Below are 26,422 nucleotides of genomic sequence, written 5' to 3' on the forward strand. Positions count from 1 at the left end.
ACGTCATCTTTTCTTTTTTTTTTTTTTTTTTTCAATTTACAATCAAATTGAAATTACAATTTTGCCACCTCTAAAAACAAAACAAAACAAATAAAAGAATCTGCCAATTTACCAAACTATCCCTCGTATGGACCTTTATCTAGACACATGGACCCACCTATAACGTCACAATTGATAAAAACTATATTTAAAAGAGCCATTACCATTTTGACTCTCAAAAAAAAAAAAAAAAATTACAATTTTACCCCTGGGAAAAAATTTAAAAAGATTTTTTTTTATATATATATATATATATATATATATATATATATATATATATATATATATATTTTGGACTCTCTCCGTGTGGTTTAGATTTCTTTTACCCGCCACTTTGAGTGGCGTGTAGACTTGACGCTATCTCATTAAAACTGGCGCTATATATAAGTAAACTTATACCGATAGCGTTGGCGGGTTAGCGTTTTGACGCACCATTGGATCAAAATGTCCGTGATATTTGGTGTTTTGCCGCACCATTGGACTTAGCCTAATGAAAATGAGTAGGGGACCTCTTTAAAAACCCTGATTGCTGACTACAAAACCAAAAAAAAACTTTTAAATATAAAGAAAATTAACATGAAAATATCCAAATTGTTAGACACTTGGACCTAAATAAGTGTGGCTGAAAAACACAAATGACTGCAAACAAGAAACATCAAAAACTGAATTTAGAAGTCTTCTTAATCTTAATAATCTTTTAGGAAATATTTTCATAATTTATTATCCAAATATTTAACATCAAATTTTATATTAGATCCAATCGGATTCAAGGCCAGTGGAAATATTATTCCAAGACTAGGTTCAGCATAATTAGTAGGCTTTCTAGTTTCTATCAGGTTCTACGTTTGGGCTTCAGGCCGGGCTAAGGGTTATTGGTCCCGCTTGTCCATTTAGATTTTGTGGGTTTCGGTACCGTGGAGTCTAAATGAATATGACGTTGAATATCGGGCGTACGTTTTCAATTGCTTCATAATATGTATGTAAGTCTGTTACAACTTAGAACACTTTTGGTCTCGCCTTTTTCTTAACATCATACTTATAAGCAACCACTCAACTAGCAATGTAATGTCGTCCATCATCCTTTCAAGACTTCCCGTCAAGTCTCTCCTGTGTTTTAAGTGTGTATTGTTGCTCATCCCGACTTTATCACAATACACCTCAATCAAGCCATCTATAACGAACAAACATCGTCTCAAACAATAATTCATTACTAAAGATTCCAAACACAATAACTAATCAACTCACCTCATTATCAATTATATAAATCATAGATATCAAAAAGTTCAATCAGGAATAACGCATTAGTTAAATATCTCGTGAATACATTTTAAACAACCACAATCACGTACACAATTAAGTATTAACATTGTTCACATATAGTTATCACAATAACTAATAACTAATAACTAATATATAATATATAATATAGTGCAGTGTAGTGGCTGCACTTTTGCTCAAAACTGCCTATGTATCCAAATCTTTCAAGATTGGAATCAAGCCTTCGTAGTTCTTATCAGCCACATTGTCAAAGTCAAAGAATAATAAGAATTCATGCTTTAAGGTTGCACACTTCATTTCCCTTTCATTTCTCAATTATATATATATTAAACACAAACTTTAATGTAACATGTTATGTGATATGACATAAATCCCATACTAACATTTAGTATATATGCAACAATTGTACTTCGAATATAATACAAATGTGAAATTAAGCAATCAAGAGTCAAGACACTCGTATGTCTAAGTAAAATCATTTATTTCATTACAATAAGAAAAGTTAACTAGAGCTCCCCTAAAAATAAAACATGGTAGGTTATCTAGGTAGCTTGCCAAAATAATAACGTTTCCTATAGCCATCCAAATGATACCCCACTTGATTATTTGAAAACTAGGATAGGTATACTTATTTTTTCATGTAGAACTCAAAGTCCCAATGTCATTCTATCTCAAAGTAAAAATAGTTCAAACTTGGTAAAAATCTTAATTTTCAGCAAATTAGATTTCTGACAGACTATCTTCTTAATGACACAACGCTTTCCACAGGTGTCCAAATGCATCGAGGCTTTTGCATTGAAAAGATAACACACAGAACTTACTTTATTATGTTTTACAAAAAACTTCAATCTCATTCTAAATGTTAGAAAACTAGGCTCAAACACAGTCTTGAAACTGATTTCGACGACCTTGCTTTTCTACCGATCAAACTTCCGCATTACCATAATTAATTCCACGGGCTTCGAAATTCGATGAGGCCAGGGGAATCCCAATCAACACAATTTAACTCCATATTACAGCCCTCACCAACAAATAAATTCTTAGTAGAAGAAGAAATAGAATAAGCCATAACGGGCATAAAAGTGGATGCATCATGGCTGTCCACTGTAGGGCTTGGTGCGGCTTGAATAGGGCTTGTTGTCTCGATTTCTGGTTTTTTATCATACTTATTTTTCTCATGTGATGTAAGAGAGACAAACATACCAAATTCCCGTGCTTCAGCCAAGAATGTCGTACACGCAAGGAGCACCTGGTATGCAGGCTAAGAAAGAGTTTGTATGGGTTGAAGCAGGCACCGAGACAGTGGTACATAAAGTTTGATTCCTTTATAGTGAAGCATGGCTACATGAAGCCCGCTTCCGATCATTGTGTGTTTGTTTAAAAATTTCCAGATGGGGATTTCATAGTGCTCTTGTTGTATGTGGATGATATATTGATAGTTGGTCAGAACATCAACAAAATCTCCAAGTTGAAGAAAGACTTTAGTAAGTTCTTTGAGATGAAGATACTTGGTATGCGGATCACTCGTGATAGAAAGAGTGGGGCGTTGTGGCTTTCTCAAGAAAGCTACATTGAGAAGGTGTTGAAGAGATTCAACATGGATCAAGTGAAGCCAACTAGTTGTCCGCTTGGTGGCCAGTTTTGCATGACCAAAGATATGTGTCAAATGGGTGAGCATGAGCATAGTCAAATAAAAAAGATTCTTTATGGATCCGCAGTGGGCAGCTTGATATATGCAATGGTGTGTACAAGACCGAATATTGCTTTCGCCGTTGGTGTTGTAAGCCGATTTCTGTCAAATTCGGGTAAAGAGCATTAGGAAGGTGTTAAGTGGATATTGAGATTTCTCAAGGGCACTTCCAAAGTGTATTTGTGTTTTGGTGGCAGTAAGACCTTGCTTGAAGGCTACACAAATACAGACATGGTAGGTGATGTTGACTCGATGAAGTCCACCTCCGGTTATCTGTTTACTTTTGCAGAGGGAGTAGTTTCTTGGCAATCTAAGTTGCAAAAGTATGTTACCCTCTCCACTACAGAAGCTGAGTATATTACAGCCACTGATTGTTGCAAAGAGATGCTATAGATGAAGAGGTTCTTCGATGAACTAGGGCTAAAGCAGAAACAGTTTGTAGTTTTATGTGACAGTCAGAGCACCACCCATTTAAGCAAGAATTCGAGTTTTTATTCTAGATCCAAGCATATACATATGCGTTATCATTGGATTAGAGAAGTTCTCGAAGACAAGAATTTGTACATTGAGAAGATCCATACCAACAAGAACGGGTCAGATATGATGACCAAAGTCTTACCGAAAGGTAAGTTTGATGTTTGTTGTGCCACCGCTGGAATGGTAGCACATTCCTCCTGTTGATTTGGGAATGCATGGACGTATCCACCCTCACTATTCGGGAGGGGGAGATTGTTGGAGTTATCCCTCACATGAGGAAGAAGAGAAAAACAGGTACTGTTCGTGTAAAGAAGTCTGAGCACGCACACACTCAGATTGGTCGTGACCAAGGCGCGCCCGCCCTTGCCGTGAAAAAGAAGATAGTTTTTTTCAGCCCTCTCATGAAACATGTCTACTGGAAGTTTTGGGATTGAAAAATAAGAGGGCGCGCACGCGCTCAGATTGGCCTTGCCAAGAGCACGCCCGCGCTCATGCCTTAACATCTCAGGTTCTGATTTTTCTACAGTAAACGTGAAATTTTGCAGACGCGCTGAAATTTCAGATTACTATAAAAACAGAAGTTAGGTTTTGGAAAACCAAGTCTTGAATAGAAACCCAATTTTGAGAGCAATCAAAATTGAGAGAAAACCCTTGCTAAAAGAAAAGCTTGTAAGGAGAGATGAGTGATCTAGTAAGTTGGAGAGACTTGAGAGGAGTGATTATAATCTTCCTTCCCATACTTATAAAAGGATTAGCTCTTGTGGAAGTAGGCATCATTAGCCGAACCATGGTATATCTTTGTGTTATGGTATGTTTTACTTTCTCTATATTACTATTGCCTGTTTGTGATAGTTATATCCATAATTTAAGTTTGTAGTTGTTGGTTGTAGTAAAAGATTAGATTTTGATTGGAGTAGTAGATTGTCCAAGTACAACCTATCTTAGTGGATCGATTGGTATCATTTTCCCCAACAGTATTAACTCGCGTTTTAAATCGAACATGCGAGTACATGTGTTTTATAATTATATCTCATCACTAATTTTAAACATGAACACTACATATTGGTTTATAATAAGTGTGTGTACCACAATATATCATGCATGTGTATCTTATTTAAATATGTTAGTGCATAAATTAATAAATATAAAATGTATTATTTAATTCATAATATACACGTTGACATTATTATTAACATCTATGATACATTTGTTTAACGTATTGTTATAAAATATACATTTAACAACACACATTCACTATTATGCTATATATATTTAATAGACTTTTACATATAAAAAATATATTTTATATTATAATATATGAGTTTGACTATCTTAAATGTAATATAATACTAAATTTTATATATCAAAATCATAATAATTGGTTCCGATTTAGGTTCGGGTATCCACGGGTTTTTTACTATTCAGTTCTCCAGTTTCGGTTTTTTATCGGTTCGGTTATTAATGACCTGTTTTAAATGGGTCTAATTTTTTAAGACCCAGAACCAAAACATTCGGTTTCGGTTTTCGGTTCAGTTACTCGGATACCCATTGGCACCCCCAGAATGCCCTAGATTATATGACCGTGTATTGAAATGGCAAACCAACGTTATCTATAAATAGTGAGCCCCATAGTAAATTATCTAAAAAGTCTAAAAATAGTCCGTATAGCACTACTCCAATACCTATTTATAGACTACTTTTGGACTTTTTAGACTCCCTTATTTCCAAATTACGGACTTAAACTTAAACTCCCTTATTTCCAAAGTGCTACGCGACTTAAACTCCCTTATTTCCAAATTACGGTGGCTCAATTATGTCAATAGCCCATCCCTATTGCACATAGAATCACCGAATTTCACACCCCAAAACCGAATAGCAGAACATGCTGTTGGGGATTACACCAATGCCAATCGGTTCCCCCCACTACACAGATAACTTGTATGAACACACTTCAACTCCAGATGAATTCTAAATATCACAAACTACTTATACTAACATGCCCAACTCGCTAAACAACTATCAACAACATATAATAATGTAAAGCAGTTAAACAACAAACCACAACACAAAGATTTACCGTGGTTCGGCCAATGATGCCTACTTCCACAAGAGCCAGTTCTTAATAAAATGGGAAGGAAGATTACAATCTCTCCTTTTCAGTCTCTCACCTTACTAGATCACTCTTATCTCTTTACAGGGTTGTATATCTGTAAAGGTTCTCTCTCTTTTGTTTTAGTCTGGATTCCAATCCTTCTGACTTGTTTGGTTAGGTTTTCCAAAACCTTGATTTTTGGTTTTTATCTCCAAAAACCAAATTTCGGGTAATCTTGTAGCAAGGCCCACAAAATTTATGCGGCGAGCGCTGGCGCGCTCCTTTTTGAAGTGAAGACTGAGGACCGAAGCTGGCGCTGGCATTGGCACTTTGAGCTGGTCGCCCTATGTTCTTGGAGCTCTCGGCGGTGGCCTCATCTGGCCTGGCGGCCTCGACTTCTGACGACGGCCCGATTTGCCGTTCTGTCGGCTCGGTTTCTCTCCTCATGTGAGGGATAACTCCAACAATCTCCCCTCCCGAGCGCGGAGGGGGATACCTCATGCAAGTGCCAAATCAGCGGGGAGTAGTGTCTTTGCCATTCCGGCAATAGCACAACAAACATCAAACTTACCTTTTCGTAAGACTTTGGTCATCATATCCGACCCGTTCTTGTCGGTATGGATCTTCTCGATACACAAATGCTTGTCTTCGAAAGTACTTCTCTAATCCAATGATAACGCGTGTATGTGCTTGGATCTAGAATGAAAACTTCGGATTCTTGCTTTCAAGTGGATGGCGCCTCGGATCACATAGAACTACAAAACCTGTTTTACTTTAGCCCTAGTTAGTCGAAGAACCTCTTCATCCATAGCAACTCTTTGCAACACTTCGATGGCTGCAATATACTACAAATACGTAGTGGAGAGGGCAACACACTTTTGCAACTTAGATTGCCAAGCGCTCCCCACCGCAAAGTAACCGGATAACCGGAGGTGGACTTCATCGAGTCAACATCACGCCATGTCTCCGCATCGGTGTAGCCTTCAAGTAAGGGCTTACTTCCACCAAAACACAAACATGATTTGGAAGTGCCTTTGAGATATCTCAATATCCACTTAACACCTTCCCAATGCTCTTTACCCGGTTTGTGAAATCTGCTTACAACCCCAACGGGCGAAAAGCAATATCCGGTCTAGTACACACCATGTCATACATCAAAGCTGCCCATTCGCGGATGCATAAGGAATCTTTTCCATCGACTCTGCTCATGCTCACCCTTAGGACACATCTCTTTTTGGTCATCGCGGGCGCCCACAAAGCGGACAACCGGACCGCGGCTTTTGATCCATGTTGAATCTCTTCAACACCTTCTCGATGTAGCTTTCTTGAGAAAGCCACAACTTCCCACTCTTTACGTCGCGGTAATCCGCGATCCCAAGTATCTGCTTTGCTTGACCCAAATCCTTCATCTCAAAGGACTTACTCAAGTCTTTCTTCAGCTTGGATATCTTGTTGATGTTTGGGCCAACTATCAACATATCATCCACATCACAAAGATAACACTATGAAATCCCCATCACGGAAATCTCGAACAAACACATAATGATCGGAAGCGGACTTCTTGTATCCTTGCTTCACCATAAAGGAGTCAAACTTTATGTACCCTTTGTCTCGGTGCTTGCTTCAACCCATACAAGCTCTTTATCGGCTTGCATACTAGGTGCTCCTTGCCTTTGACCTCAAACCCTACGGTTGGTCCATGTAGACATCTTCTTCAAGGTCTCCATGAAGAAAAGCTGTCTTAACATCTAGGCTGCTTTCAACCTCTAGGTTCATACTTTGCGGCCATACCCAATACCACCCGGATAGAAGTCATCTTCACTACAGAGAGAAAATCTCATCAAAATCAATTCCTTTCCTTTGACCCGAATCCTTTCCACAACAAAGGCGAGCTTTGTGCCTTGGGTGAGGATTGTTCTCCTCATGCTTGACTTTGTATATCCACTTATTCTTGAGAACTTTTCTCCCCTCGGGTTTCTCAACTAACTTCATAAGTGTGATTCTTATGCAAAAGAATCCATCTCGTCATCGCATGGCCTTGACCACTTTTCTTTGCGTACGCCGCTTCGTGCCTCTTGATAGTACATAGGTTCTCCACCATCCGATAGTAGCACGTACGTATGTGGTGGATACCTGGTTGAAGCTAGTCTCTCTCTGTCAGACCTCCTTGCCCCATCTGCTGGTGCCTCAGGAGGATGCACTTCTGCTTGCTCTGGTGGTGGTTCATGCATCTCATCTGCATCTTCTATACCAATAGGTTCTATCCCATCATGAGCAATAGGATTCTCATCATGAGCTTCAAACTCATGGTTCTCTGCATTCTCAATGCCTTCTGCACGTTCCACAGTAGGAACTTCTGGTTCTGAATCAACAAGATCATTGGTGAAAGCTTGTAGCTTCTCACCCTCCTCAAAGTCTGCTATGGTTTGGTCTTCTAAGAACACAACATCTCGACTTCGGATTACCTTCTTGTTAATCGGATCATAGAGTTTGTAACCAAACTTTTCATCTCCATAACCGGAAAAATGCCTTTGCTTGGCTTTGTCATCAAGCTTGGATCTCTCATCCTTCGGAATATGCACAAATGCCCGCACCCAAATACCACAAGTATCCATAATCAACATCTCGCGACCATACTCTCTGCGGATAATCACTATTCGAGGCTTTCTTGGTGACAGATTGATCACATGCACGGTATGCGCATTGCTTCTACCCAAGAGCTTCTAGGTAGCTTAGAGTGAGATAGCATGCATCTTATCCTCTCTACAATGGTGCGGTTCATTCTCTGCTATTCCATTCTGTTGCGGTGTCTTGGGAACGGTCCGCTCATGACCGAATCCCATGACTCGCAATACTCTTCAAATGGCCCAATGTACTCACCCCCATTATCCGGCGAATACACTTCAACAACTTCCCGGTCTCTCTTTCCACCATCTTTGTGGAATTTCTCAAACACGCCAAATACTTCATCCTTGGTCTTCGGACTATAGGCCCATATCTTTCTTGGACGCATCATCAATGAATGTCAAAAGTCACGAAACTCCCCGTGGGACTTCACTCTCATAGGACCACATAAGTCTGTGTGCACTAGTTCAAGGACAGTGTCCTTTCTGTGAGACGGGAATCTTTGGAAAGACACCCTGTGTTGCTTTCCTACCAAACAATGAGTACATGTACTTAAATGTGTACCTTTAATGTCTGGCATGGCCTTTTGCTTAGCAAGAACTTCCATCCCTTTTATGCCCATGTGACCGCGATCTCTTTGCCCGCGATTCGGATGAAACTTCTTCTTTTCGCGATTCGCTTCGCTTCTACACAAACTAGCCTGTGTTTTGTAAAGAGAGCAAGTTTTCTTTCCTCACAGGCTGCTACAATGGAACCTCCGCTTTCGGTTTCCATACCCGTTACCAAAACGAGTTTACAAAGCCATCGTCATCTAATTTTCCGGCCGAAATTAGGAAACTTAACCGTATGTCGGGGACATGTCTTACATCCTTGAGTGTCAAGGTGTAGCCGACATTGTTTGTACATGAACATCTCCAATGCCTATAATCTTGAGACACCATCGTTACCCATCCTCACTTCACCATATTCACCACCGGTAGTAGGTAGTGAAGAATCCCCTCGCGGTGTGGCGTGATAGGATGCTCCCTCAGTATCTATCACCCACTCGTATCGACGCGACATGGGTACTAAGGCGGCCACACCACCTGTCGACCTGATTCCCACTGGGTGGAGTTAACTAGTGCGGTAGTATCTCTCTGCGTGTTTCCGTTCCTCGCACCATGTCTTCATGTACACGGTTATTCTTCTCATCCCTTCTTCTCTGCTTCATATCTGAAGTGGCCTTTTGTGGCACAATAGTAACATTGCCTCTCCGCCTTAGGAGTTCTAGCTTCACCCCTAGATTTATACGTCATCACCTCAGAACGAGATGGTTTTACTCCCCGACCTCTCCCCGTTTCTCGTGAAGAGGACCTCCTCGAGTGAGAGGAGTTGCTCCTGCACTCCTTCTTCTAGTCTCCTCATTCAACAAAGGCGTGGTAGCCATCTCCATGGTAACAATTCCATCATTGGGCGCTCCATGTAGAAACCGCTAATGTCTCCCAACTTTCGGGTAGAGAGCCTAATAGAAACAAAGCCTCAACCGTCTCCCAAATTGATCTTCATCAAATGCATCTCGATTGATGATATTCGTACTTCATTAAGATGCTTTCGGACATTGAAGAACCTTCTTGGTACTCGTGGTAATGCGCAAACTTCTTAACGACTAGCACTTTGTTTCCACCCGACTTCCTCTCATAAAGGTCTTGAGTTTCTTCCATAGGTTGAGCGTCAGTAGTCTCTTGGGCCACATGGTGAAAGACAACGTCGTCTATCCATTGTCGAATGTACCCAATAGCTTTTACGTCAAGCTTTTTCCATTCGACCTCATCGATTCTTTTCTCGGGTTTTACTCCCTCATTCTCGATGGGAAGTGCCAAGTCCTTGCGGTATAGCAAGTCTTCCATCTTGGCTTTCCGGATGGTGTAGTTCTTCCTATTCGGACTCATCATAATGAAAGTGTTCACGGAATGGTCCATCTCTACAAGTTATTTAACCTCAAATCTTCTCTCGGGAATTTAGATCAAACACCTTCGACCAAGATTCGGATAACACCCTAGGCTATTCTAACCAAGGCTCTGATACCACTTGTTGGGGATTACACCAATGCCAATCGGTTCCCCCCACTACACAGATAACTTGTATGAACACACTTCAACTCCAGATGAATTCTAAATATCACAAACTACTTATACTAACATGCCCAACTCGCTAAACAACTAATCCCCAACAAGTGGTATCAGAGCCTTGGTTAGAATAGTCAAATAGAAAGAAATTCTTTGACTCCCCCTAACAACTTAATCCGTACTGACCTCTAAAACTCTAAAAGTCCAGTCTTTAATTTCCATGATGCATGAACATTGATGACATCATGGCTGGTGTTATCCTAAAACTATGATTACTGTCTCCTATGCCTTAAATTAGTTATTAGATTAAGAATTAGTCATTAGTTGCTTGTTAATATTAGAATTAGGTTATTATTAGTATTACAGATAGGTTATTAGTATGTTCGTATTTTGGTTTCCTATTATATTTAGGAGTAAATTTTAGAATAAGGCATGTTAGCCTTCACTGTAAGTTGGTTACTTTTGAATATCAATTCCTTAAGAATTGTTCATCTAATTCGAAGTATAAATCCTGATTTTAGGTGTTTGTTGTATTAAATCTTATCGATATTCATCCATTGTTGAAGCTTACAATGCATTTTTTTTCAGGGCTATCACTTATTACAACATGGGCAAATATTTGAAAGCTATTACAGACTGTAACAAATCGATTGAAATTAATCCAAATTGCAGCAGGGCATACACATGTCTTGGTCATGCGTATTAAGCCCAAAGCAACTATCATGATGCTATTTACAAAGGACTTCTGAAAGGTTTGTATGGGATGGCATTCTTTCGCAAAAATTCCATTATAGTACTAGCTCAGAGTCAGTTGAAGACTACAGACTACAGTTGTTAAGTAACTTGGGCTACTGGTTGGGTTCACCATTTTCACCAGTATATTCAGTACAAATCATGCATTAAATTAAGTTTATGGTTTTTTAGGTTTTGCTCCCAGTAACTTTTACTGAATTAGGCTTTTGCCTTTTTCAGAAAACCAAAACCAGACGGCCATTGGTAATTTCTTAATGGTTGAATCGTCGACTCGTTCTCTAAATAGTAGCTTTTAACTTGATCTTGCAATGTGTTTGTTTTTTAAGAGGAAGAAGGCATGGAGAAGTAGGGCAATTTTTCCTTTTAAAAAGCTTTAGCTCTTTGAATCTCCAAACAACTGACAGACATCGATTTTGGTTTGGTTTTCTTTACAAAATCCTTTTGTAGTAAAAAAGAAAAGGGCAAAGCCTAATAGCACTTACGTTACAGCGAGCAAAACCTGAAAATCCCATAAGTTTAACGAAGTTAAGAGATTGAACTAATGTTGTTTCATTGCATTCCGTGGTGTTTTGCGTACTTGTGTTTGTTGACTATTAATTATGTAGTGCATGTAGGTTTACTAAGTTATTTTCTTAGTGTGTAATGATCAAATACACTTGGTTGCTAACTAGATATCTCATTTGTGCAGCTCTGCATTTGGACCCAGATAACGCTTCTCTTAAAGAAGACATACAGGTTTGTTCTCCTTCTATGAGTTTCTACCTTGGTGGTTGAGATTTCGGAACGCACAAAGACACACACACAGAAATATATTAGACATAGTATTTTCTTCATTTTCTGACCTGCATAATATATTTTTACATAGGATGCAGAGAGAAAATTGAGAGGTCCACAGAATACAACAAACTCAGGTTATTCTCTACTTGTGTTGTTTCATAATTTTTTGGACTAGGAGACTAGGAACTATACATATGTGTATTATAATCTATTCTATTTAGCTAAGAGCTTGACCGGTGAGCCAGCAAATGGTGCAAAGCACCTTTTGGAAAAGTCCAGTTTATAACGGAAGTATATATTAGATTAAAATGGTGCACCCACATTACAATAAAAGAGGCACTTTACAACGCATATTTTGCTAATAAATTGCCTTTTTGTTTTAGAACTTTTAGGTTGTGTTTAATTTGTTGGATTCGTTCCTATCAAATACAGGGCAGTGGGGAAATGGATATCATGAAACTGAATTATGACACCAAAAATGACACACGTTGGGCACACATGAAGAAGAGTAAGGGACTGATTTTTTGTGAGGATGTTTTCCTCGCCGTGAAGATCATCCTCACAAATTTTCAACCCATTTGGAAATGTCTAGCGTTGTCAAAAAATTGTTGGGAAAGTAAATAATTGTGAACTGTTAGATTAGTCCTAAACTCGAAATAAGCTAGACATTTCCAAATCGTTGCAAAAGATATGTGGATTTGGCCTCGGCCTTAGGTTGTCAGGCAGACTCTTTTCCCTGTACCTAGTTGGATTTTGCTCTTGGAGCGGATTCTACCATTTGGGATCATGTCGTTGAAAAATTACAAACGAAATTGGCTGAGTTGGGAGTGTAGATACTTATCGAAGTGTGGCGCTTGGTACTCATTAGGAGCACTTAGTCGGGTCTCGTGGTCTATTTTATGTCTCTCTTTGCCATCCCTAAGAACGTTGCAGATAGAATTGCTTAGATTATTTGGGACTATTTAAAGGAGAACCATAGGTATCACTTATTCACCTGTTTAGATGGGAGACACTTTTTTTGGCCAAGGTGGAGGGGGTCTTGGTTTCCGAAATATGCTCACTATGAATCAAGCTTTGTTAGGTAAGTGGTTATGGAGGTTTGGAGAAGAACGTTATAGCGTGTGGAGGAATTCTCATTTTTGGGAGACATTTTGGGTCGGAGACTGGCCCTGTTCTTATCCCCGATGGGTATGGGGTTGAGAGAGGGATCCATAATGAAACCCCATTTTGTGTCATATGGTTAGAGGTGAGCATGGCATATCTTGGAACTTTTCTTTTGGCTAGGTTGGAGGCACAACCTCATTTAGTGCAAAGTTGTGATAAGAGAGTGTGGTTTCCAAGAGAGGAGGGTAATTTTTCTGCTAAATCTTTTTATTGTTGTATCCTTTCTTAGCTGACCTCTCCCAGTCCATGTCTCCATATTCCTAATTTTCCTGCTTCTATAATTTAGGGCTCAAAAGTAACTTGTACGATCTCGTTTCTTGTGGGGTGTGCTTTTTTGAAGCGTATTCTTACCATAGATAATTATAGAAAGTGTTGGCCGTTTGAATAACAGAATGAATGCAGCATAAGATCAAAAGTTTCAAAAGTTGGGTTAGCAAGGAAGAAAGAAGCATTTTTAACCTCAAACGGCCAACACTAAATGTAAATCTGATCCGCCGATGCATATATATGCTCATAAAAAAATGTCTTTGGGTATTTAAAAATATTGCCAGATCAGACAAAGTAGCCCCTTTCATTGACACTATGAGTGGGGAAAAATAGAGAAGCTTTTCATTGAGATCCAATTTATTTTGTAAAACATAAATGAAGTGTACAGTTCAACTAAACCAAATGGATCAATATGTAGCACAAAGCGAGCAATCATTGATGATCCAATAGTACACATCTAGATATGGAGCACAAAATTTTTAACTCAAGAATAACTAGATTAGCATCATGAGTGAATATCTCAATTTATTAAGAGGAAAGTTGTCACCTGAAAAAACGCCGCGATTCACTATATTTCTTGATACAATAGTAATAGCAACCAACAGCAAACCATGATAATGCTTTGAAAATTGAGAAGTGACTTAGTGAAAGACTGGTGTAAAGAACAGAAAACAAAATGAAAATTGCGGAGTAGGGATAGGTTACCAACTTTTGAGGATAATCTTTCACCAAATTACAAGCCATTAGATACAGTTCATTTGAATGGCCAAGCTCCATAGCAGTGGTTAGATGCACCAATGTGCTTTTCAAATGAAAAGGGTCTCTTTCAAGTAAGCTGAAATAAACATAGTATAAATGAATATAAGAGCTACATCGTCCAAACAACACGTTACCAATTAAATCTCTATGCAAATATTTACTAACTTACGCAGAAGTCAGCTCAAAACATTTTTGATATTCTCCACTTTGATGGTAGTACTCAGCTTTACAGGCCAACAGATCCGTGTTGTTTTTCAAGGTGCAAGCTACGGGTAAACCGGCAAGTGTTATTATCACAAGTTTCTTGTTCTAGCTTCTGAATTTTGCTTCTACCATGCTTTCTTTGTCATACTGAAAAAGCCAAAAGAAAAAAAATATATATTTCTCGAGAGACAAGAATGAGAGACCATACAAAATTAAACTATCCGAATGAACTAAAGGGAAGGGGGTAAAACTGCATGAGTTATGTTATCCATATTCTCAAGTAAAATCTCACCTTCTTTATTAAACATGAATAAAATGAAGAGAGCCATTTATCTTCGGGGAGCAAGTTTCATGAGGAAATGATACTTGATTCCAAATATCATACCAAGTGAGCACACTATTTAAGAGGCAATTTTGAGGAAATATCAATGAAGGATCCGTCACAAATGAAGAATGTAGATTACATTTGCTCATCCGGCATGAAAGAAGGGCTACAAATTATAGTGTGTACCAAGACGGTCGGCATAGAGAACATCTTGCTCGATCTTTGACATACAACTAAACCACAAAAACAAGTCCATAGAGCCACATTACCTTCCCTCGATTTAAGCATGTGATTCTCAATGAGGCGTTCCAAAGCCCGAAATACACCGAGGAATGTAAGACAATATCATAAAGTGCATAATCATTACTTCAGTTAGAAATGAGTCGATGAGTGTGACATCAAACGCGATTGAAAAGACTCAACACGACTAAATCTCAAAAGCTATATACCTCGTAGCACAAGGGATCGGCCTTGATAGCGCATACATGGCTACATCAATTTTGCGTAACGAGTTAGCAATCTATCAATTCCTATTCAAAAAAATGACAACTAAACGTAATATACCCACATCGTGATTTCAACATCTTACGCAGCTTACGGTATACCGGAGTAGCGCAGACCACCGCGGTAACCACCGGTTGCAAAACCGGTTCAACTCTAAAAGAAGTTTGCCACCTGCATACTCAAATACCAATGAGTTCGAGCGAGAAGAGCGGTTATACTAAATAACATCACCGAAAAGCCATTGCAAGATAGAAATACTTTCAATGTGCCACGGTACCCTAAACGCCGCCGATGGACAAGATCAAAGACCACCGCCAGATACGGTAATCTCTTAGTCCCCATGACGGCCGATATAGCTGGTAAAACAATAAAATTTAAAACTCAATCAACAAGAAATTTATAAACCCTAGAAAAACGAATTCAAGAATTACAAAACCAAAATAGCGAAAGACAAAATTGAACTTCAAATTAAGTAGTAGTATGGGTACCTTAAAAAATCGGAAAGATGGTAACTTTGTCGAGATGAAGAAATTGAGATGAACAAAAACTGCTTCCTTTAGTTCAATTTCATCAAATTTGGGAAGATGAACGCGAAATGAGGTGGAATTCGAATAGATCAAGAAACATGGAGAAAACATCATGCGGAGTTAAGAGGGAAGGGTTTCTCTTTGTTGTATTCTTGAGTTGAGGTCGAGAAGAAATCCAATTCTTTACCTTTTATGGTGTAGTGACTTGTGGGTTTTCTCACCGCTGCTTGGGAATCCTAAGAGTCGTAGAACTGTGCATAAGTTGTGGGGAGAGACCGAGAGAATAGCGGGAATCCAATTTGAATGAGTTTAGATCTTGTGTATTTTTTTTTTTCGCATTTGACTATTTGGCATAAAGTCATAAACCACGGTAGAAAGTGGAAAATTTATATACCACTGTTTATGTTTAAGGTAGTGGGGATGTGGAGTACTCTCATGTTGGAAAAAAAAAACTAACCATGGTATATGGCCCAACTTATCCTACGGTTTTCATGTAACTGTGGCATATACTAGTAAACCAATGACCAAAGAAATTTCCGCCGTGGTATATAAGTATTTCCCACGGTTTTTGGAAGAATCGTGGTATAAACGTTTTTATTGACCGTGGTATATGTGTCATTCTGTAGTAGTGTGTTACCTCATCCCATATAAGTATATCTGCACAACACAAAAGCTTGGCAAGTGCAGATCGCTTACCAATGTTACACGTCGACAGGTAATCTATATTTATTGGAATGGCAAACCTCGAATAAGGTAATCTATATTTATTGGAATACCATTGTTTTTTTTTCTTTAACAAATGAAAGTATTTCATCAAAAGCCTATTTTTGTTCAACATTTAAGTTTTGAATCGCCATAAGGTCCCCTTCTGGAATTTGCAAAGATCTCTCTTTAACAATAAGCCTTGTTAAATCAATATCCTCGTCAATGCCCCCAATAATTTCGGGTAAATCATAATCAATAATTTTCTTTTGTTTCTCAGCTAAAATATCATCAAGTTCCTTTAGAAGATGATTAATAAATAGCTGGGTATTTCTATTTCTATCATTTGTCGAAGCATAGTCCTCGATCATAAATGGGTAGAATTCATTCCAAAGTTGTCTTACTCTACTTGGCTGACAATAAATTAAAATGGTAGCAAACAATCGTCTTAAAGAAAGAGGCATATGTGTACTTGCAGCCTTGCTTAAACAACTTTTGATGCTGTCATCATCTTCAAGTAAACCCCTTTTTCTAGCTGATTCCTTAAAAGTGCCTACATGCTCACCATTGACTGTTAGCAAATCGTTAAAAGAAGTAGGACCTCTCACATGTAATAATAACAGGCGTAAGTAATATCGTTCTCCTTCCATGGGAGAAACTGTTGCAATTCTTCCGATCGTTCTGCGATTGCGACTTCTACAGAACCATTCCCTACGAGTTGAATCCCAATAATAGTATTATGGAACTCCAAGTATAGATACTGGCGTGCTTCCTCATTAATAAGATTTGTTTTGAAAAATTCTGTGAGCATGGTTTTCAGCCGGTGTTCATCATCTAATATATCCTCTATAAGTTCACCACTATAGTAAGTAACTTGTTGTCTATTAGGTAGATGTATTTGCAAGGCTATAACAGAAGGAAACATGTCATTCAAAGGGAACTTATATAATCGCCAAAAAGCTTCAGGTGGGCAAATCCATCTTGCATTTACAAATTGTGTTATCTCATCATCACTACCATATGATTTACTACTAACTCCAAACGACATCCGATCAAGTCCTTTATAAACATATTTATACAAATATTTTACTGAAGTTATGCTGGAACAAATCTCCATATTGATATGGCAATTATATTTTAAGAGAAGATAAAGATTGTATGGAACAACATTATGATTGTCTAAGGTGTATTTTCCAACACTTATATGTCTTCCATTATCATGTCTCATATATGTAGCATATGAATTAGTACCATGTTAAGTTGAGTGTGAAAATGACTTAGGAAATGAGCTTTTACATCTACCATTTTTCATACAAACTGCATTCCTATTAACAGTTCCACATGCATTATGCATCATATGTTTTGTAACAGCAGCATACAAATCAGAATCCGTATCAGGATCTAGAATTTCAGCAGAAACAATCTTATCTATATCTTCAGGATTATTTATTTTATCATCTTCATGTAGGATAATGAGAAAATGAGCATGTGGAAGGCCTCTTTTTTGAAATTCTATAACATAAACTTGTGCAATCACTCTACCTAATATATGTCTGTTAAATAAATCATGTTTTAGTTCTCCTAAAATAGAATGGAATGTTCTGGTTGCCACATCTGGTCTATCTTGTGTACGTAGGTCTAGGTCTAATTCTCGTGTTATTGCATGCCAAGATGAGTTGCATGTGACAGTTATAAATAAATCTGGTTTTCCATACCTCCTAACCAACGCCATTGCATCTTGATAGCGGTGATGCATATCTCGAGGGCTGCCCGTATGAGACGGTGGAAGTATGATCCTTCTACCAATGTTGTCTAGTTATCATAAGCGTAAATAATTTAGTTTTCAAAAGATAAAAAGTTCAAAAAGAGAATGTCAATTAGTAAATAATATGAATATAGAAAGACAAATATAATGCAACTGAAGATGTTTCCCCTGCATTTAATGCATCTTGAATGCCTTGGTACAGTTCAGCTCTAATATGCTGTTGATTATCCCGATAATACCTCATTTTCATTGTTTCAATTTTGACACATATATCAACCACAAATTGTTGCAAAAGGCGACACCCCAAAAGGAACAATGAGACCTCCATGGGACGAATCTGAAAGATGGAGAAACACGAGCAATTAGATCGTTAAATATATGGTCTTGGTCAACAACAACACTGTTTGACATTTTTATTTTTCGAAGTGTGAGATGGAAGAGTGTTTTGAGAGTGAAAATTTTCTAATTTGCGCCTGCTGCTGCGTAAATTAGTAGATGAAGAAGTCAACTGTTCCATTGACCAAAGTCTGTCTAGCATGCCACCAATTCTTTGGTTTAAAATATTTTTCTTCCACTAAAATCCGTCAAGCTGTCATATATTTTCAAATAAGGAAGACGCGGTTATTCTTTGATTGCTTCACAGCCTTGAGAGTTGTTGAGAGAGAAAATTCTTGAGAGTTGTTGAGAGAGAAAATTGTTCAAATGTAAAACGAGTAGCCGACATAATTTTGTAAAAGCAATTTCTCCAATAATTTAATGGTGTGGCCGTGTGGGTCTGTTAAAGACTCAGAAGTCTCCATTGACCACCAACTTCATCCATTGAGAGTTGTTGAGACTTTTTCTCCATTGTTTCTGCAAGTGTCCAACCAGTTATTTATACAAGTGTTTGTGCGATATCTTTCTCTCATTCTTATAACAAAAAATTTATCATCACCCCTTCACTACGATATGGCCGATGTACTTGTTTCTCCCATTGTTGAACTACTTTTTTCCAATTTAACTTGTCTGATCAGCACCGAGTTTGGTTCACTATATGGTGTGAAGAAGGACTTGGAGAAACTATCCAGCACTTTGGCCACTGTTCTATCTGTTCTTGACGACGCCGAGACGAAACAGATCAAAGACAAGTCGATTAGAGGTTGGCTAAGAAAGCTCAAGGATGCTGCTTATGAAGCCGAAGACATTATGGATGATTGCGCATTAGAATTTCAACGCATTGAGTCAGAGGTTGGGGAGCCGAGTTGCGGTAACCAAGTAAGTAACTCCCTCTCAACTTGTTTTCATTTCAAACAACTTGTGTTTCGTCACAAACTGGGAAAAAGAATTAAAGAGCTTATACAAATATTTGATGAAATTGCTGCTGAGAGACACATTTTTCTTTTGAGTTCTGGAGTTAGAGTTGAAGATTCCGCTCAAGACCGAGAGACTAGCTCTTTTCTAACTGTGCCACAAATTTATGGGAGACTTGAGGACCGAGAAAGTATCGTGAGGATACTGCAAGACAATGCGCGCAGTCAGAATTGTCTTTCCATCTGTCCCATACTTGGAATTGGTGGTTTAGGGAAGACTACCCTTGCTCAATTGATCTATAATGATGAGTGGGTTTATGGTTATTTCCACAAAAAAATTTGGATTTGTGTCTCTGATGATTTCAGTCTCAAAAGAGTTACAAAAATGATGATAGATTCTCTCTCTCCAGAAGCATGTTATCTTGCCGACTTAGATCCTATGCAGGACTACCTCAGGAAATTATTAAAGAACAATAAGTTTTTGCTGGTATTGGATGATGTATGGGACCATGATCGGGAGAAGTGGAATAAAATAATTCATCTTCTCACATGTGGAGATAAAGGAAGTTCAGTCATTGTAACAACTCGTCTCCCGACAGTGGTAGAATCTATAAGTTTCCAAACATCTGTAGACTCTACCACATGCATCATTAATCCAACACATGAGCTCAGTTTTCTACCAAAGCATGATTGTTGGCTTCTATTCAAGCAATATGCGTTCGGTATGGAGAACGATGAGATCACTCCAAACTTGAGAAAAATGGGTGAGGAGATTATAAGCAAGTGTGGAGGCGTACCTCTGGCTGTAAAAGCACTAGGAAGCCTGTTGCACTCCAGAAATGATGAATTTTGGAGATGTGTAAGAGACAGCGAACTTTGGACTCTTCAAGAACGTGGAGAGAATACCATCTTACCTGCGTTGAGATTGAGTTATAACCATTTGCCTCCAATCTTGAGGCAGTGTTTTGCCTATTGCTCCATATATCCAAAAGATTATACGATGGAGAAAGCAAAATTGATCCATCAATGGATGGCAAATGGTTTTATCCAATCAAGTGGAGGGATAGAGGTGGAAGACATCGGTGGTGAAGTTTTTAACGAGTTACTGAGGTGCTCTTTCTTCCAAGATATGTGTGAAGATGTAACTCTACAAAAAGTTACGTTTAAGATGCACGATCTCATGCATGATCTTGCATGCTCAGTTATGGCCAATGATTGTTTGTCTGTGAAAATTGGTGAGATAAGAGATGTCCCTCAGAAGGCAAGACATGTATCGGTGACATATGATTCGGCACCATCGCAAGCAACTCTGAACACAATTTTTAAATCCCAATCATTCTGCCGCACAATCCTTTTCCAGCACTGTGCAACCAGTTCCCTTTTAGAGCTCTTTGTATCAAGGCTTTCACAACTTGAGTACTTAAGAGTGCTAGATCTCAGCAATTTATGGACCTTCAGTAGTCTACCACCTATTTTCGGTCGTTTAACACACTTGAGGTATCTCAACCTCAGTAACATGAACATTGCATCATTACCCAAATCCGTCTGTAACCTAAGAAACTTGCAGATACTAGTGCTAAGCCACAACTTAAAATTAACCACTTTACCACCATCAATCGGAAACTTGAAGCAGTTGAGGTGCCTTGATCTTTATCAAGTTGGAATCAGGGTTTTACCTGAATCTATTTGTTGCCTAACAAATTTACAGACCCTTAACCTAGAGAAATGTCGCAATCTTAAAATGTTGCCAAAGAACTTGAGCAAAATGAGGAAGCTCAGAAAACTAGCGATTCGCAGTGACAATTACATTAACATTAACATGGAGGATCCAATGTTGACTCACATGCCATTGGGAATCGGTGAATTGACTTGCCTCAAGCAGTTAAGTACGTTTGTGGTAAGTCAACTTAGTGACTCTGCTGGTATCCAGGAGTTGGAAAAGCTAGACCATCTTGAAGGAGAATTAACCATAAATGGGATTCAGAATGTGCTTGATCCAAGGGATGCTTACAAAGCCAGCTTAAGGAGTAAGGAGAACCTTTTATATCTATGCCTACGGTGGCTGGTTGGTGGGTCTCACTTTGGAATTGAATGCAACAACAGCAAAGAGGTACTAGAAGCACTCCAGCCTCACCTGAACATCAAAGTGTTGTTTATTAAAGGCTACCCAGGTGCGATGTTGCCTGGTTGGGTAGGGTCTTCTACCGCACTCCCAAAACTGACTTTTCTCGGACTTTATAACATGCCTAACGTGGAAGGATGGTCTTCAGAATGTCTGCTACTCCCTTCTTGCCTCCAAAGTTTGGCTCTTTATAATTGCCCCAAATTGAAATTACCCACGCCACTGCCGTCTTCTATTACAAGATTATCTGTGGGGAAAGGCAACGATCCTTCGCTCGAGTCGGTGGAAAATCTACACAATCTTTTTTACCTTCGGATTACTGGATTTGATGAAGTGGAAACTCTTCCAGAAGCACCTCTACGAAACCTTACGCGTCTGCAACAATTGGAGATCTACGATTGCGACAAACTGAAAAGGCTTCCTACGGAACTTGAAAACCTTTCGACAGTTACAGAATTGCTTATTTATAGTTGTGGAGGTTTGGAATCTCTGACGGAGGGCTTACGAAACCTGACTTCTCTCAAGGAATTGAGGGCTTATGATTGCCGGAGTCTAAAATCTCTATCTGAATCATCGCTGCAACATCTAACAGCCCTCCAGAAGTTGGAAATTTTAAATTGTCCAGAATTGGAAGTCATGTCGGTTGATTTTCAGCACCTCATTTCCCTTGAAGATTTACTGTTGGGTTGGTTGCCTCAGTTGACGTCTTTACCGGAGGAAATACAGCATGCCCGTAGGCTTCAAACTCTTGAAATTATGAGTTGCAAGAATTTGAGAAAGTTACCAGAGTGGCTGCTAGAGCTTCCAGCACTAACTTCGCTTCGCGTCATCAAATGTCATCCAGAGCTACATAGAAGATGCGAGGACTGGAACCGGATTCCCCACATTCGAGTCGAGAATCGTGTTGAATTCTGAAACCATCAAAACCAATGATTAGGGTAAGTTACTTATCTCATTCTAAACTTTCATTAACCGCATAATGTTCTCTTAACTTTATTGTTAGTTTTGTCACCAAAGTTACTTATATGTTAGGAATCAATCCTGGGAGTATGCATGTTCTAACAATAACAGTTAATTTTAACCACATTCGTATATGTTTTATCTTTTTTGTTGGTTAATACTGATAGTTTCATATTGTTTCTTCACATAAATGGCTACTTGACTTAGATTTTACATTTTTTTTCTTTTTCTTTTTCTTTTTGCAATTTTAATCTATATCTGAGGAGGAATACGTGTGATATGATCCTTTAGTCCCATGGTTTTGCTCTCCCCTGTTTTTGTTTGAATGCTCCTTAGTTCTACTCCGCCACATGTACGGGGTGATGTACTTCGTGTTTGTGTGCCGATGTTACATAGGTTCTCATATTGGTTGTGTTTTTACTCTTTCTCTTTACACCACACATTATATTTACGTTTCACTGATTCTCTATATGAGCATGTTGATATTTCCATCCATCTCACGGATTTGCCCTATAGTCATATCAGATAATTCGCCAAAGTATAAAACCATTTGGAAGCCTTTTTTATGTAGTGAAAACTTTGTTTTGCTAACTTAACGTATAAAACTCAGAGGTGGAAATAATCTTTGTTCTTTTTAGATAATTAGTTGGAAATAAATAATCAGACAATATTCATATGTGAAAGTTGAAAAGCTAGCAGTGGAGCCCAACTGATGAAGTATGACTATTTTTCTTTAGAAGTGAACTAAAGAATCTTGACAAGCAAGAAGCATAAGTGCACTCAAAATACTCGCGAGCTTATTTGTAAGACACTATATATGTGCATCTATAAGGTAAACCATTAATTGAAGTTATGTAAGACACTATGTAAATGATGGTTTGTTGCATGGGGTCCCTAGCTGCTGTGCCATGAGTAATCAGCTATAGAGTGTAGTACCTGGATTGTAGCCCGGTTGGTCTGAGCGAGATGTCTTCTGGATTGTAGCCCGGTTGGTCTGGGTGAGATATCTTCCATGAGTATTCTTATACTTGTGTTGACGACTTGACCTGATGTGCTGCTGGCTTATATTCCACGTGTCTTCCTGTGATTGGTGCTTGATAATTGATAAATATATGTACTTACAATTACTATGTAATCAGTTAGTAGTACTAAATACTAACTATAACTCCGGCATTGTTTTCAGTCATTACTGTTTTTATCCGCACTTTAAATCCATTTTTTTTGCTGACGTGGTGTTCACAGCCCTTCGAGTGGTCCTAGTCACCATGGAGTCCTGCCTGCCCACCAGGCATTTAGAGTCCTGCCGGCACTCTAAATCCATTTGTTTGCAGTCTTCATTGTTTGTAGAGATACATTCATCCATCGACATCCACATTTCAAAATGCAGTGAAATAAAAACTTACCTGAAAATATGTACATAACCAGACACTGAAGTTACAGTCCATATGAACACGATTCGTCATGTCATCATGTGTTTATTGATTATCACATTGTGGTAATTTTGAAGCAAAAATTACCTATCAGTGTTGATGACAGGTAGCTAACTGATTGTAACTTCTGTGCAGGTTTTTGTCCGAAGTTGTTTATCTGAAACCTTGTCACGTACCAAAGTGCAGCCCTTGCCCAACCTGATCTGCATTTTTCTTAGTTTTTCTTCATGAAGATTGGTGATATTCAAAGGTGTTACTCTTTTTCATAGTGTTTTGCTTCATATTTACAGTTTACACTACTTTTCACTTTGTCGTACTGCCAATGGAAATATGGTAGACATGCATGCCAATGTTATTACTAAGCAGTAAGCATAACATCTACCTCCAAATTCCTTCAGGAAATGATGCATGCATCGCATCCCTACTTCATCAAATCATCCATTTCAGATATCCGATTGCTCATCTGAAGGGAACCCTGGGAATGCAGGTTGGGAAGCATTACTTAGTAAAAACAACCATTTCTTGAATCAACCAATGATTTTGAAGGCATGGCAAACACAGAGAAGTTGATGAACCAAATAATGGAACTAAAATTGACATCAAAATCACTCCTACGCCAATCCCAAAATGCTTTTAAGAAGAAAAAAGTCCGAAAAACTCAAAGTCAAAAAAGCCATAGAAAAAGGGAACATGGACGGAGCAAGAATCTACGCCGAAAACTCAATCCGCAAACGCAACAAACAGATGAATACTATATCCAAATCCATGGGGTCAATTGTGAACTCGTTGGAATCTTCACTTACTACTGGTAATTTTCAGAAGATGTCGGAGACTATGGACCAGTTTGAGAAGCAGTTTGTTAATATGGAAGTACAAGCTGAGTTTATGGAGAGTTCGATGGCGGGGAGTACTTCGTTGAGTACTCCAGAAGGGGATGTTAATAGTTTGATGCAACAGGTGGCATATGATTATGGGTTGGAAGTTTCTGTTGGGCTTCCTCAAGCTGGTCATGCTATTATGGTGGCGTCTAAGAGTAATGAGAAGGTTGATGAAGATGATCTTTCGAGGCGATTGGCTGAGCTTAATGCCAGAGGGTAAGGGTTTATAATGTTAGTGTTTATGTATTATTTAGATTTCCATTGCTCCATTTGGTTTTAGGTTTCTGTTTGTGAACAAAGGAGTTTGTTTTGCTACTATCTTAAACTTAATGTGTTGCTATCTACGTGGGATGACTGTTATGATATCTAATGTGTTGTTTGGAGTATATAGTGGAAACTTGATTGATTTGTACAACTATGTGAACTTGCTCTTTTTTTGTTGTGTTGGTAAGTGCTCGAGTAATGTTGTGCATGATATAATTCTTGAGGTCGCTGGTGTACTTGTGAGTTCTGGTTGCATTTGGAGCCTCCGTGGCCGATGCCATGACTTGGAGTATGATACAAACCATGACATTACCACATCGGAGCCTCTTCATTCCTGATGTTTATACTCTGTTAAATTTTGCTTTATACGAAGCACAGACGATAGGGTAAGAGTTTTGCATTCACATGTTCTTTTAGAAAATCAATCTAGCTAGTACCTGATATCCAATGTTGGTCTAGTATTCAGCTTAGTGCTTATATGTTAGCGTTGTGGTTAGTTATATGTTAAACAGTACCGTAATTATCAGCTGTGCTATGCGATTACACCACTTGGGGTTATATATCGGAATGACAAGACCCTGATGATTGAGCTGAAGAACATGATCAGGGCGTGAAGAATAGTATTAAAATTTGCAGTAAACAAACTCCTCCTTGGTTCGTTGTAAATAAGGATACCTTTCCACAATGTTCCATAAATTACAAGTACTCTTCTTTAGATAAGATATCTGAGTTTCATAGATTAGATATCATAAACTGTATCTTTGTGATGCATACAGTAATGTTCTGAGTCACAAGTATATGTAATATCGAAAAAAAAAAAAAAAAGTCACAAGTATAGCGTACTTAGGTACCCTGTAGGTTTAGCATTACAATTTCAATATGTTTCCCACAAGATTTTACATAAACCTTGTTCTCTTCAACTGTTGGACTCCCTAGCCAATCACAATTAGTTATGTGCTCTGGTTAAATTTTGATGTTCTGGTTTCTAAGTGTATCTTTATGATGGTCATATAAACATCTTCTTATGGTCGTATAAACGTTATCTTATGATAATAAGAAATGATTCTATCCCTACAACTGAACCAAAAAATTCATATTATTTAGTATACTTTACTGCTTGGTTGGACGTGATAACTTGAAACAGTAAAAAGACAAAAGTGAATATGTATATTACTGCACTGAAAATACTCTTTGATGGCTCTGTTTGGTTGGACTTGTTTCTTTCTCCTTGGCTCCCACTTATAAGTTTCACTGTATTCAACATTCTCGAACTTACTCTTCCAAATCTTTGCAAACAAAGGCATAGGAAAAGAATGAGCTTTAGGGGAAATTTTGCTCCCGAGTGGTTAGGACTTAGGAGTCGAGAGTAATTACCCATACTTAGCTGTCTGTGCAGATGGCTACGTCTTTGTGACAAGGTTCTTCG

General features: G+C 38.5%; 1 long non-coding RNA gene and 1 pseudogene across 2 annotated transcripts; one reads left to right on the forward strand and one right to left on the reverse strand.

The window, feature by feature from the left end:
- Positions 1 to 978: 978 nt before the first annotated feature.
- On the reverse strand, positions 979 to 14,296 carry LOC147479211 (uncharacterized). The gene is made up of 3 exons (XR_015205572.1): positions 14,196 to 14,296; positions 13,815 to 14,102; positions 979 to 1,210 (listed from the first exon to the last, which is right to left on the reverse strand). It is a non-coding gene; the product is annotated as an uncharacterized LOC147479211 (long non-coding RNA).
- Positions 14,297 to 19,167: 4,871 nt separating this feature from the next.
- Positions 19,168 to 25,147, forward strand: LOC147479212 (ESCRT-related protein CHMP1B pseudogene; annotated as a pseudogene). The gene is made up of 2 exons (XR_015204236.1): positions 19,168 to 19,307; positions 23,990 to 25,147. The product of XR_015204236.1 is annotated as an ESCRT-related protein CHMP1B pseudogene (transcript).
- The last annotated feature ends 1,275 nt before the right edge of the window (positions 25,148 to 26,422 follow it).

Source organism: Coptis chinensis, chromosome 8 (genome assembly GCF_015680905.1).
Source record: "Coptis chinensis isolate HL-2020 chromosome 8, ASM1568090v1, whole genome shotgun sequence".
In the NCBI taxonomy this organism is placed as follows: domain Eukaryota; kingdom Viridiplantae; phylum Streptophyta; class Magnoliopsida; order Ranunculales; family Ranunculaceae; genus Coptis; species Coptis chinensis.